We start from the raw sequence: 13,701 nt of genomic DNA, 5'->3' as shown, positions 1-13,701 counted from the left end.
TGGATGTGCTTGAAGTGCATGTTCTGTGTGGTGCATGCACAGGTGTGCATGTATCGGCATACACACCTGGATGTGTATGCACGCATCCCTGCATGAGCCCAGCCTCTGTGCGTGCACGCACGCACACACACACACACACACACACACACACACACACACACAAAGTGAGAGCACATGTACTCATGTTTGTGTAGGTATGTCTCAGTTCGTGTGTGTATGCATCTTCTACAGAAATATCCGAGGAAGCCCGTGAGGGGATGTCCTAATTATGACAGGTTATAGGGCTTGGTGTTATCGCCCAATTACCTCAGAAGCTGTAGGATCGATCCACACTTTTGTCCTTAATGCATAGAGGGGCTGGCAGGAGGTGTTTCTGAAGTAACTGAGAATTCTATGGGAACTCAGGAACCCCACCCTCCTCAGTGAAGCTAGCATCTCATGTGCCAGCCCCTCGGGGAGACCAGGGTCTAGATCTGGATCCAGAATGGATACCACCCCAAATCTGGAGGCTGTAGAAAGTGTGGGCGACTGGGATGTTGTGGCACACGGTGCCAAAATGTGCTGGCCCTTAATTTTCCCCAGTGAAAGAAGCTGCTTTATCCGGAGAGTGCTGGGGACAACCTCCAGGTGGCAGTCAGGCATGATGAGATGACCTCCGGTTTCACACCCCAGCCCTGCTGGCTGTGTGAATTTGTCCGTGTGTTCTCCTGGTCTGCATGTCCATCTGTTATGAGAGGGAGATACCAGTGCCGAGACTCATCCGGACTCTGTCTTCAGCTCTGTGAATCTCAACATACACAGGGATCGCCCACTGTCTATCTCCCTTCAACCTCAGGCATCTCTACAAAGCACAGCAAGACCTTCAAATAACCCCGCAGCCAGACAGCCTGCGTGAAGCCCATGCGAGCTGTGTACCTTCCCAGACCTTCTTGATGGTCCTTCATCCAGTCTGACTAAAAGCAGTTATGTATGTCCGAGGTGTGGTGGCACGTGCCTGCCATCCCAGGACTCTGGAAGTTGAGGACACAGGGTCCCGAGTTCAAGACCAATGTGGACCACAGAAATAAGGCTCTATTAAAACAAAACCTAAGAGAAAATAATTCCAGGTGAGAGCTGTTGGGAGATTAGTAGAGAGGCCTCGCGCATTCTCTTTGACCTATTTAATCACTCAGGGGATGCTTCTGCCCGTTCTCTTGGCACCTTCAGCAAGGAGGCAGGGTGGGGCAGCTGATGGTCACATCTCAGCTGCCCGGCTGGCCATCCACCAGGGTGCCTTACTGTGCCTTGAAAACCAACCGTGAAGGAAGCTTCTGTGGCACATGCCAAGGGCATCTTGGAGAGCGGATGAATGCAGGTTTGTATTTTCACCTAACATTAGGAAAGGGCTCGGGGCCAGATCCGTAGAGAGACGGTATCCAGAAATGCAAGGAGACAGGCACCTTTCCAGACGCCGGTTCACAGTGCTGGGCAGCACTGGGGAGTGAAGAGGAACTCGGGGGCTTTGTTTCTCCCTCTGCGACGGCTGTGAAAACCTCCTGACCTGGAGTCAAGGCTGCCTGTGCCATCAGCAACTTATGTGGCAGGATGAAGAGCTACGTTCCTTGGGCCTTTTTTTCTTTGAGAATAATGGAGCCACTGCATTGTGGGGCTGGAACAATGGGAATATCCATGTGCCAGGGCCTGCCCAGGTGATGCTCAATCCCCATTACTGATCATTCTCCCCTTTCCTGAAGGTCAGGTGGTCCCCTGCCCTGCCCCATGCAGAGCTCAGATCAGGACCATGGGAAGCATCAGCCACAGCCCTATCCACAGGAGACGCCCACCCAAAAGGTGCCATGGCCCCCACTCTCGACTCTCACAGGTCTCATTGGTCTGCTCTTCTCTGAGAAGCAAGCACAGTGTGTGCAGACCCCGGATCTACAGCCCCAGCCTCCCATGGGACCCCACACCTTGACACACGGGAGTGTGAGTCACGGTTTGAGAAGCTTTGCGTTACTGACCAACAGAACCCTCCTTATCCCGTGGGCCCCCTCTATGGGCCAAGAAAGGGACAAAGGAAAGTACACGTCTGTCCAAGAGTAGGATATGGGTGGGATATGGGTCCCATATTTCCAGACCGGTCACCAGCTCTGCAGAGGTTTGCAGGACAGGAGACAGCCCCAGCCATACCTGTAAAGTGCTCTGAAGAGATCAGACCATAGGGCACAGCCTGCAGCTCCTTCAGGACAGGCTTGCTTTAGCTTCTCTCTCCACCTTGCTTCCAGAGTGATCTGAAGAGACCAAGGCAGTCAGGGCTAGTGACATGTAATGAGGCTGAGCCACCAACCAGCCCCTCAGAAGACACATTAAGGACAGTCACTTGATCCCACTTTAATAACCTGCCAGCCTGGGTGGACGAACGTGGCTGCAAAATTGTTGAGCGAGAGGGGCCATCTCTGATTATTTTTAATAAAGAGCTTTTCATAACTGACTTTGTCGGTGCTATTAACATGCGGCGTGTTTAATAAGACTACACCGTAACAAGGGTCTTGCCTCGTTACTCACGTGTTGGAGAACCCAGAGCAGCTGCAGGCCCATCAGCCTTCACACTCCAGCAAATACCCAGGATAGAGTCAACATGCCAGGCCTGCATGAATCCTCAGTCACGTCCGTCCCTATGCACACGTGAGGCACACACCTGTTCTCGTAAGATGTACAGATTATACAAAGTCTTCACACACATGAATTTTATATGCTCTACACTGAAGCATATAAAATAGACCTGACCACAGGAGATGCACATATGAAAGGATATATACCTGCATACACACATACTACACATGTGTGCACATACATGTACACATACAAACATATGCACACATACATACACATGTACACGCATGTTCACAGGCACACACAAACAGGTACATATGAACACATGCTCTCACTCACAACCATACACATGCTCACATACTACATATATGTGTGCACATATATGTACAGGTACAAACATATACACACATACATACACATGTACACACACATTCACATGCACTCATAAACAGGTACATATGAACACATGCTCTAACTCACAGCCATACACATACACACATACTATATATATGTGTGTGTGTGCACATACATGTACACATACAAACATACACAAATACATATACATGTACACACACATTCACACTCAAACAGGTACATATCAACACATGCTCACACACACACACACACACACACACACACACACACACACACACACAGGGTTTTCCAGGCCACCAGATGTCGTCTCTCTCAAAACCTTCAGAGCTGTAACACTGGGGTGGAATGCCTTGAGGCTCCCATTCCCCGTGTGTATCAAGCAGAATGTGGGTACACAGACCCAAAATGAGGGTGGCCAGAGAAGGCTCTGCCTTGTCTCCCTTCCCTCCTCTCTATCAGCAAACGGGCTGCTCTTTCTTCTCGGTACAGTTCCTGGATGAGCAGTTTCTCTGACCACACCCACGGCCAGCCTGGCTGAGGATTCAGGGTGGAAAGAAGGGGAGGAGGAAGACAGAAAACAGAACAGGGGAGCTGTCTGAGTCTCAGCACAGGGCCAGTCCCATTGCTCTGGGTCAGCTTCATGTCAGCCCAGGTGGAGGAAGATCAGTGGCCTCATTTCCACACCTGAGACCTGTAGAGTTGTGTCCTGTTGTGTCACGTGCCTACGACTCAGTGTTGTCATGGGGCAGGACTTGCTCAGGTGACTTCAGTGGATACCAATGTGAGACCTCAAAGTGTGACCCACCCTCCTGCCCACCCCACCCGCATTGTGGGCCTGCCGTTCCTTTGTGGGCCCAGAATAGCAACCAGCATCCTCTGTACATCCCTCCTCTGGCTACTGTGACAGACACCTGTCAGTCCCTTGTCCCCGGCCTCTTCAAAAAGGATGAGAGGGGCCCTTTGTGGAGCCGCACTGAGCGACGATGAAAAGAAGGGGCCAGCATGAAGGGGCGGGGAGACAGGAACAAAACCGTCTTTTGCAAAGGAACACGTGTGCATCTCGGCCTTCTGATCTATATGCCTCTGGAAATTGGGGTCTGTGGGGGTCCCTCTGAGCAGCTGTTTTTATCCCCGTCTCTCTGCTCTGCCAAGCGGCTTTCCAGGCCCATCATCGAACAGGCTCCCAGAGGAGCCATCGATGCGTCCACAGAAGACAAAATGGTGAACCCCTCTGCCTTCCCCAGGCACTTGGAGCAGGCAGTGACAATCGATGTTTTAATAGCTGTAGTCAGCGTGGCACCGGACACCCCTGGCCCAGACAAAGGCACTGGAGGCCTGTGTCTCCCTCCTCAACCCCAGCCCAGCTTCCTTCTGACTGGCAGCACCCCCCCCACTGCCCCGTTCAATGTTGGCCTCCCCCACACTGGGCCCTCTAAAAGGTCAGAGGCACCAGCCTGCCGCGCTGAACCTAGACTTTGAACCTTAGAGGGAACAGTGAGCGGGTGCAAGAGAGTCGAGGGCTGGCAGATGCTGATTCAGAAGAGGGGCCTGGGGAGGAGGGGGGCTGTAGTGCTGGGAGCAGAGGGGGCAGGTGAACAGCGAGGGGGAGGGCATTGGTAGAAGCTTCCAGCGTCTGCGTAACAGCTCTCAAGTCAAGTGGAGCTGCCAACCCTCCGGCTTCCGCATTGACCTAGTTTTCCAAATCTGCATCTCCCTGCTCCTTTGCCCAGATCTGCCCCGTGTCCCTGCCCCTCGCGAAGCCAAAACCGATACCGATAACGGATGTGCTTGGGCACACCCCCAGCACCCCCATGAGTGTCCACTGTCCCAGCACACGTCTCTGATCGAGTTTGGGAGCTCGGCAGGCTTGGGAGAAAGGCATGAAACATCAGAGGGGACCCCACTTGAGTGTGGAATGTCTAATGACCAGAAGGAGAGGAGCCTTGCCACGTTATAGCTTCCACCACGGAGACTTTGACAGCACAGAGTTAGCATAAATTTGTCTACAATCTCAAAAGGGGGAAATGTGATCATCTTCCTTTTTCCGATGGGAAAACCGAGTCTGAGAGGTGCCCGGAGACTGTGCACAATGAGGAAGTGAGCGCATGTTGAGCCCGGATCACCAGACTCCAAACACCAGGGACCTGGACACACAGTGGGTGCTCTACCTGGAGGGCTCTACCTGAATCCTCCCCGCTGGAGGTGGCTGTCCCCCCTGTCAGTCCTATACCACCCTGATCACCCTCGAATTCTCTTATGTTTATTGTTTTCTCTGACAAATGTGGGCCCCCACCCCCCAACCCCGTCAGATGTTGATCAATAATGAATTGATCTCAGCCATCCCCAAACAGCTGATTGAAAAGACTTTGAACCCACGTTCCCTCTTGGGAATGGGGAACAGGGTCTTTGGCACAGTTCCCCACTCAGGCACACACGCTGTGGAGCCTGGGACGTGTAGGGGGTGGGGAGATGAACCTTGTCCTAAGGAGTTGGGACCAGCAGAAACAGGGGTTTGCCTGTAGGCACTGGGTTAGTTGTCTGTCTCTTGGCAGTGATGGAATAGCTGTCACAGACAGCTGAAGGAAGGAGAGGTTTATTCTGGTTCACAGTTTGAAGGTGAGGAAGGGAAGGCAGTGGGAACAGGAAGTGGCTGGTCACGTTGTGCCACGGGCAGGAAGCAGAGGGGGATGCATGCATGCGGGCACTCAGCTAAGAGTCTGCTGCAGTCCATGCCTTAGGTCCATGGGATGGTGTCGTTCACGGTCACGGCAGCTCCTCTCATCTCAGAACTCTTGACGTCATCCTCACAGATGTGCTCAGAGGTGTGTCTCCTAGGTGATTCTAAGTCCAGTGTAGGTGACAAGGATGGGCCATCACACAGCACAACAGGGAACACCCAAAGGCATGGGCGTCCCGATTTCCTCTGCCTGTGGACTGTGTGGTGGGAGACCTCTGGCCACCAGCCATATTGAGAGTCACCTCTGAACACTGAGGGACAGCGACCGGAGGTCACCTGGAGCTCATACTGGGCAATTAGTCAATCAGATCCAGCTTGCCCTGTTGTCTTTGGCAAATAGCTTCACCACACAGCTATAATTGTTGGCAAGCCCCAGGAATGGTCCTATCTCCTGCCGCCCCCGGCATAGGCACGCCACCACACTTGGCTTTTCTATGGAAGCCAGTCCTCACATGGTTTTGTAGGGAGGCCCAGGTTCAGTGAGAGACTGTCTCAAAAAGTAAAGTGGAGACTTGTCTTAGCTAGGGTTTCACTGCTGTGAGCAGACACCATGACCAAGGCAACTCTTATAAGGACAACATTTAATTGGGGCTGGCTTACAGGTTCAGAGGTTCAGTCCATTATCACCTTGATAGGTGGAAGCATGGCAGCATCAAGGCAGGCATGACGTGGGAGGAGCTCAGTTCTACATCTTGATCTGAAGGTCACCAGGAGAAAATTGGCATCCTCGGGCAGCTAGGAGGAAGCTCTCTGAAAGGCCACCCACACAGTGACACACTTCCTCCAACAAGGCCACACCTACTCCAGCAAGGCCACACCTCCTAATAGTGCCACTCCCTGGGCCAAGCATATTCAAACCACCACAAGACTTATTGAGAAAGATACCTGGTATTGACCTTCATATACCTTGTGCTTGTTCACACACACACACACACACACACACACACACACACACACACACACACACACACATATATATATATATCATACATATACCTGCTTTAAAAAATGAAAAGCAAACACCACAGCAAGAAGAAAAGGAGGAAGAATAATAATGAATGAATGAATGAATGAATGAATCTCTTACTTTTAAGCTGTCTTGGATTGAGAGTGCACTCTAAGGAGTTCATTTCAACTTACACCTCCAGAGTCCCTGTTGCCAAACACAGTCACATTCTGAGATAATTGGTGACAGTTTTGCATATAAAAGGGGGGCACAAATTCAGCAATTCGAAGGCTCCTGGAGACAGGTGGGGGACGGAGCTGGAAGGATGAGACACTCTCAGAGTGCACACAGGAAGGATACATCTGGGCATGTGGAGGCTCAGGGAAGGTCCCAAGGAGGAGGCTAGGTTGGAACTTCCTTTCTCTGCCTCTTCTGGACCCAGGTTGGAGCACAAGGGTGCCAGGTGTGCGAAGTTGAAGGCTGTAAACAGAAATCGTGCTGACACCAAAGCAGAGCCTCCCGACATACCACACATGCATGCTTCAGCCAGTGATGCCTGGTAGATCCTCAGGGCAGAGCTCATGAGTTTGCAAACATTTCAGGACAAACTGAAAAGCAAAACTATCCAAACCACCCCTAACACACTCCACTGAAAAGGTAAAGACAAGTCAGTGATCCTCGGAGGTTATAAAACTATGAGGTCTGTACTCTGGGCATCCCAGCCTCCAATCTGCCCTGCTGACCCAGACAGCAGGCATCGCCCCCAGGAAAATCCACACAGAACGGGCATGCGCATGGCAGGGCCCAACAGCTGCATGAAGCTGCCAGTGCATAGGACATTCTGGTTTTGTTCAAAGGCAATGCTTGACCCAAGCATTTGACCAGCATGTTGCGGTCACTCTTGATAACTTGGGGGTGGGATGGGTGGGAGGCACGGATTGTAGGTTGGTCACAAAGATATCTGAGTTTGAGTTTTTGATGTCAAAATAAAAGTCTTTGGGAACCTGAGCTGTGAGCCTGGAGGGTGGAAGGAAAGATTTGCATAACTCATTCATGGAGCTCCCAAAGTGGCCCTTGATAAAACACACACACACACACACACACACACACACACACACACATCCACACACCATGATCTACAATTGTCATCTGACCTTTGTACTGTCCACTGGTCCAGATCCACACCAGGACTGTCTACCAGGATACAAGAGGCACAAATAGTATTTTTCAGATGTGTCCTCAGTGAGGGGGACAGTTAGTATTGCAACTTGATAGGATTCACAATCACACTGGAGACAAACCTCTGGGAGTATCTGTGAGGAACTGTCTAGGTTAGCTGAGGTTAGCCACCCTGAACGTGGGCAGCACCGGCTCATAGGCTACGGTCGGAGAACGGATTCCAGGGGGGAGAGTGAGCCCAGCATCCATCTCTCTAAAGATACAATGTGACCAGCCGCCTCCAGTTTCTGCCACCAGACCTTTCCAGGCATGATGGGCTATGTTCCCTAGAAGTGTGACCTGAAATAAAGTTTCTTTTGTTGTGTTGTTTTGTTCAGAGTATCTTACTATAGTAACCAGACAAGTAATGAATACCATGGGAAGGGTTGAATGTTTCCTCATCTGTGTTTAAAAGTGTCTATAAAAGTTGTGGCAATGTTACAAACCAGGCCCTAACAGGAAAAGCCAAGACAGGAAACCAGAGACCTGGGTTTGACTATGAGACACCAGGGTAGAGGTTTCTCTTCCCTCTAACTCCCATTGTGGAAGACTGGAGAAAAAGCCAGCATGGGTCCCCAAGGTCTTGCTTTCATTTTGTCTTTATAGGTGGCAAGGAAGACCTGGGACCTTGGAGCTGGGAAAGCCAAGTGTCCTGCCAAGCCCCTGAGAGTGACAGATACATTGTCACAGGCGAGCCCCAGCTACCGTCCGCTGGCTCCATGAAGGCTCTCTCTCCATGCTGGGTTGCACTGGGCTAGGTATCCGGTAAGGCATGGAGAGGGTGTGTACACGTCACCTTTGCTGTGGAGCTCCACAGTGAAGTGCAGTGCAGTTCGCCTCTGGAGATGAAAGATTGGCTGTGTGATCATTCGCTCAATGTCAGCCATTCTATTTGCGCTGGGCAGTATGTCTGGTTTTGTTTAATGTGTGTTTCCAGCATCTCCTTCGGGGTCTGGTGCTTGTACAAGGGATGAATGAAGGAAACAATCAATCAGTCAATCCATGAGCTCTCCACCGAGGGAGGGCCTAGTTCGGGGTGCTTCCTCCCAGATGCCTTTCCTCCTGTGTGAGCTGCTGTCATCCCAGGCTTCACTGCGTGAACTGGCTCCCCATCACTGAGGGGTTCTGGGATGGTGTTAAAGACCCGGGGCTCAGAGCACCCCAGCCATGTTTAAAATTGCTTCTTCACTCCAACCCTAATGAGTCCAGCAATGTTGGCCCATTTGTTGGTCCTCTCTGAACCCAGTTTCGTTCTCTGTATAGTCTGTGACAATGCCTTTTAGGGATCAAACATTGAACAGTCAGGATGGTGATGATCACACAGTAAGTGCTCAATGAACATTGGCACCAGCCCACTTACCACCCACCCTCAGTGTAAAGACTCCAGATAGTTACTCTGGACTACCCCTGTACTAGGTCATACATCCTACATCTGCCCGGGGACATACTTTTGCATTAGGATAGAAAAGCTTTGAGCCCAAAGTCTAGCTGTGCAGTTGTTCATTCCCTCTCCTCTGTGCCCCAGCACCCCTGAATCCACACCCCGAAGAGGACTCTGGTCCCTGGCTCCCTTGTCTTAATTTTTCATTAATCTTGATTCCAGAGTCCCAGCTCCTGGGTTGATTTTTTTCTGGGAGATGCTGATCAGTCATGAGGAACGCGAGGAGGGATGTGAGGAAGGAAGCTCTCTTGAGCTAAGGAGGAATCATGGCCTCATCATGGTCTAACAGCTAATTAATACAAAGAGTGCTTAATACAGAGTTGGGAGAGAGGTCAGAATGAGAAGGGAAAAATAAGGAAAAGCTGTGGTTTCCATGGGGCATCGTAGGGCTGAGGCTCTGGCTTCTGGCTTCTCCTCCCCTGGACTAGACTCCAGAGATCAGACAGGCAGAGAAGCTCCAGCATCTCTCCCTTGAGAGAGACACATGATCCTCATCTTGCCCTATCCAGACCATTGAGCTCTGGCATATGGATCTGACCGATCACCCGGCAAATAAGAGGTGGAGGCCAGTAGGGTAGGGTAGAGAGGAGGTGAGTCTGAGGGCAGGAGGGTGGAGGGCAGGAGAGTCTGAGGGTGAAGGGCAGGAGAGTCTGAGGGTGGAGAGCAGGAGAGTCTGAGGGTGGAGGCCAGGCAAGTCTAGGGTGGAGGGCAGGAGAGTCTGAGGGTGGAGGACCGGATGATAGGAGAGCATCATGGTTGTCTGACCTTAGTATGGGAGGCATCAAAGCCTGACAAACATCTAGGAAATCCGAGATGCTCAACTGAGGCTGCTGCGCTTGTTGAGCTGGGTGTCGTTCCCCTGTTCTGTACTGCTCCCCACCCCCACGCCTACCCAGGCCTCTCGACAGGGCTGCTGACAGCATAACTTCTGCCTTTATCAGAGCAGGCAAGGGACAGAGATGGACATATTGTCACCTGTGGTCACCTCAAATCAGAACTGACATCCGTCACTTTGCCCACCTGTACCTGAGATGACATTCTAGGGGCAACCTAGGCTCCAGGGAAGGGCCAGGTGTGAGCACCCGGAAGCTGCGCAATGGAAGCCATACCAGAGGCAGCCTTCCATCCCTGGACAAGGGCTGCCTGGGAGGAAGGACTCAGAGAACAAGGATTTGCATTTCTGCCCCTCGCAAAATGGCTGGCATCAGAGAGACACCCTATAATTTTCAGTGGGCCAGCCCAAGGCTCCCTCTGTCAGGAAGGAGACTACAAAGAGAAGTGATCCCTGTGCTCTCTGTTCTCTTCTGTGCTCCAGGCAGGATTTACCGCCCAAGGGGTGCAGCTTTCTTCCCAGCCAGCCTGACCACCCACACCCCAAGAAGGCAAGCTCCACCCAGCAAACTGTGAAAACCAGATTTGCAGCTGGGTAAGGCCTCCCTGTGTTTGATCGGGGCTGTCACTTGCCTTAGATATTGTTTCTTCAAATGATTCTTCTTTGCTGGACCCAGAGTCCATGAAGCTCCATTGATGCCTTCTTGGCTGTTACTGTGGTTGTGTTCACCCAGGCTAGTGTCACCTGTCTCTGGTCCTAGCCATGGTCTCCTCCCTGGTCGTCTCTCTACCCATCCCTCCTCAATCCTTTGCTCTGCAGCCAGGTAGGCAGCAGGAAAATGCCTGTTGGGGTCAGAAGCAGGGTTCATACGCAGAGGGTCTGCCTGGAATCCATGGTGAAGGGCAAGGAGGATGAGTTGGTGCTAAGACTTCCCTAGAATCCATTCTTAAGTGGCTTGTCACCCACTCCAAGAAGCCCTCTCAGCTCTACCACATCCCTTGGCTACTGTGCACAGCGTCTGAGACAGGGTGCAAGTTGAAAGTTTCTTAGCCTAGCTGTTGTCTTGGAGATTGGGTGTTTTTTTCCCTTGCCAGCAGACACCCAGTTCCATAGAGCCAGGGGTTACTGGTGGTCTCAGCTGTGTCTCCAGCACCAGAATACTTTAATTAATCCCCACTCCCAGTGGATGGAAGCAGCTTCAGTCGCAAACGTGCCCAAGAGCTCACCTCCTCCCATCTTCTCTGGGCATGACTGACAGATCAATCCAGGGATGCCCAGCTTGGAGACTGTCCCATGGCGGCTCCTGTCACTCCTGGTTCCTCATCCACAATGTGACCATGAAGTATTGTTGAGCCACTTCTTCTAGGAAGTCTCCCCCAACCCCTGCCTCTGTTGTAGAGATGGGAAGAACCAGGGATTCTGAGCCAGGGACCTGAACCTGCTTAGAAGGCCCTGGCTAACCTCCAGAAGAGCAGTCTGTAATTCTTCTAGATTTGATGGAAATAGGACACACACACACACACACACACACACACACACACACACGCACGCACACACACACACACACACACACACACACTACTTAGTTATCCCACAATGTACTTCCTCTGTTCCTATTGACCAATTCACTACTTCTCTCAAGACCCTCATAGGTGAGTACAATGGTGGCTTGGTCTGGCAGATCTGTCTGTCTGAGTGTGTGTCCCCTTCCTCCATCAACACTCCACACATGTTGAAGAAACTTCACAGGCAGTGGGAAAAGATGGATTTCAGAATTTCAGAGAGAGAGAGAGAGAGAGAGAGAGAGAGAGAGAGAGAGAGAGAGAGGTTCTTCAGTAAAGGAGGGAGGAGCTGTGCTCATTTACTAACCCCACCCCCAGAGAAACTCTGACAATCCACTTGATGGAGAATGTGGGGAGGTCAGGGTTCCAGAGAGACACATTCAGACCAGGTCCTGCAAGCGTCTCCCACCTCACACCCCTTCTCTCAGACAATATTTCTTCCTCTTGGACTTTTCCTCATCCATTGAACCTTTGGTGTATATTTGATGGTGTTTTGGGTTTGTTGATTTCCTTTCTTCTTTATCGTCCACTGAAATCCCTTCTTCATGGCCACATGTGTTTGCTCCTTCTCTGTGTTCCCATTGGTCCTCCCATCATGTGAACAAGAAAGAGCCTAGCTAGCACCTCCTATCAAGAAGGTTCTAGCTACCCCCACTCACTTGGCCAACCTTTTGGGAGGCTATGTATCTGAAATGTCTCCTGCATGTTCCTGTGTTTGAACCCTTGGCCCACATCTGGTGATGCTGTTGGGGGGGGTCTGTGGCACCTGGCATGCTGCAGTGGGTCACAGGGGCAGTTTTCTGAGGGTGTTATCTCAGCCTTGTTCCAAGATGTTCTCTCTCATTCTTTTTTTTTTCTTTTTTTCGGAGCTGGGGACCGAACCCAGGGCCTTGTGCTTGCTAGGCAAGCGCTCTACCACTGAGCTAAATCCCCAACCCGTTCTCTCTCATTCTTAATCTGCTGCATAAATGCCCTGGAGCAAGGACCTCTACCATGGACAGAGCCATTCCGCGTCACTATGGAGAAAGCCGCTCAGAAACCACCATGGACAGAGCTGCCCAGCCGCCAGGACACCATGGACAGTTACTCCGCGCTACCATGGACAGAGCTACTCCGCGCTACCATGGACAGAGCTACTCCGCGCTACCATGGACAGAGCCGCCCAGCCAACAAACCTTCTCCAACAGGAAAGAATGACATCCTGTAAAATGGTGGGCACAGCACGTCTTTCCTCAAGGCCGTTGTTTGTCAGGTACGTAGTTAGAACCGTGGGAGAGGAGAAGGAGATGCAAACAGTACCTGTCTAACCCTGTAGAACTCTCACCCCCAGCAGTCCTTAGCCATTAATTAGGACTGGCCCCTCTCTGCCATAGCGTGGTCTGCCCTTTGGGGTCACACTGCATGGATTTTTGTTCCTTTCCCCAGAGAAGGAAATTGCAGTGTCCATATGCAAGGAGTATTACTCAGCCTTGAAAGGGGAGGGAATTTAGGGATGGGGGAAGCTCAGTCGGTAAAATGTTTGCTATGTAAAGATAAGGAACTATTTCAAATAGTCCCCAGAACCTATTTCAAATCTTGGCACACATCTGTAATTCCAGGGCCGGAGAGACAGCAGTGGGAGAGCATCAGGGCTTGGGCCAGCTAGTCTAGCCAAATCTGTGAGCTTCCTGTTCAGTGAGACCATTCTCAAAAAAGGTAGGCAGAGAGGGGGGCGGGGAAAGATACCAGAGATTGATTGACCTCAGGTTTACACATGACTTCATGACTTACACACATGTGTATGCAGATATGCACACATTCGAGTGCACACAGACATGTGCACACATGGGGGTGACAACATGTATTGTCACATAGATGAACCTCAAGAATATTGTGCTAAGAGAAAGAATCCAAGCACAAGAAGATGGCTATCACACTTCACTCCCCACAAGGGGGATGGACCTAGTATGCCCAAACTTAGGACAGAAGGGAGGACTCTGGTTGACAGGAGCACAAGAG

The sequence above is a fragment of the Rattus norvegicus genome, chromosome 5 (assembly GCF_036323735.1).
Source record: "Rattus norvegicus strain BN/NHsdMcwi chromosome 5, GRCr8, whole genome shotgun sequence".
In the NCBI taxonomy this organism is placed as follows: Eukaryota; Metazoa; Chordata; class Mammalia; order Rodentia; family Muridae; genus Rattus; species Rattus norvegicus.
Note: the sequence above shows the minus strand (reverse complement) of the source record.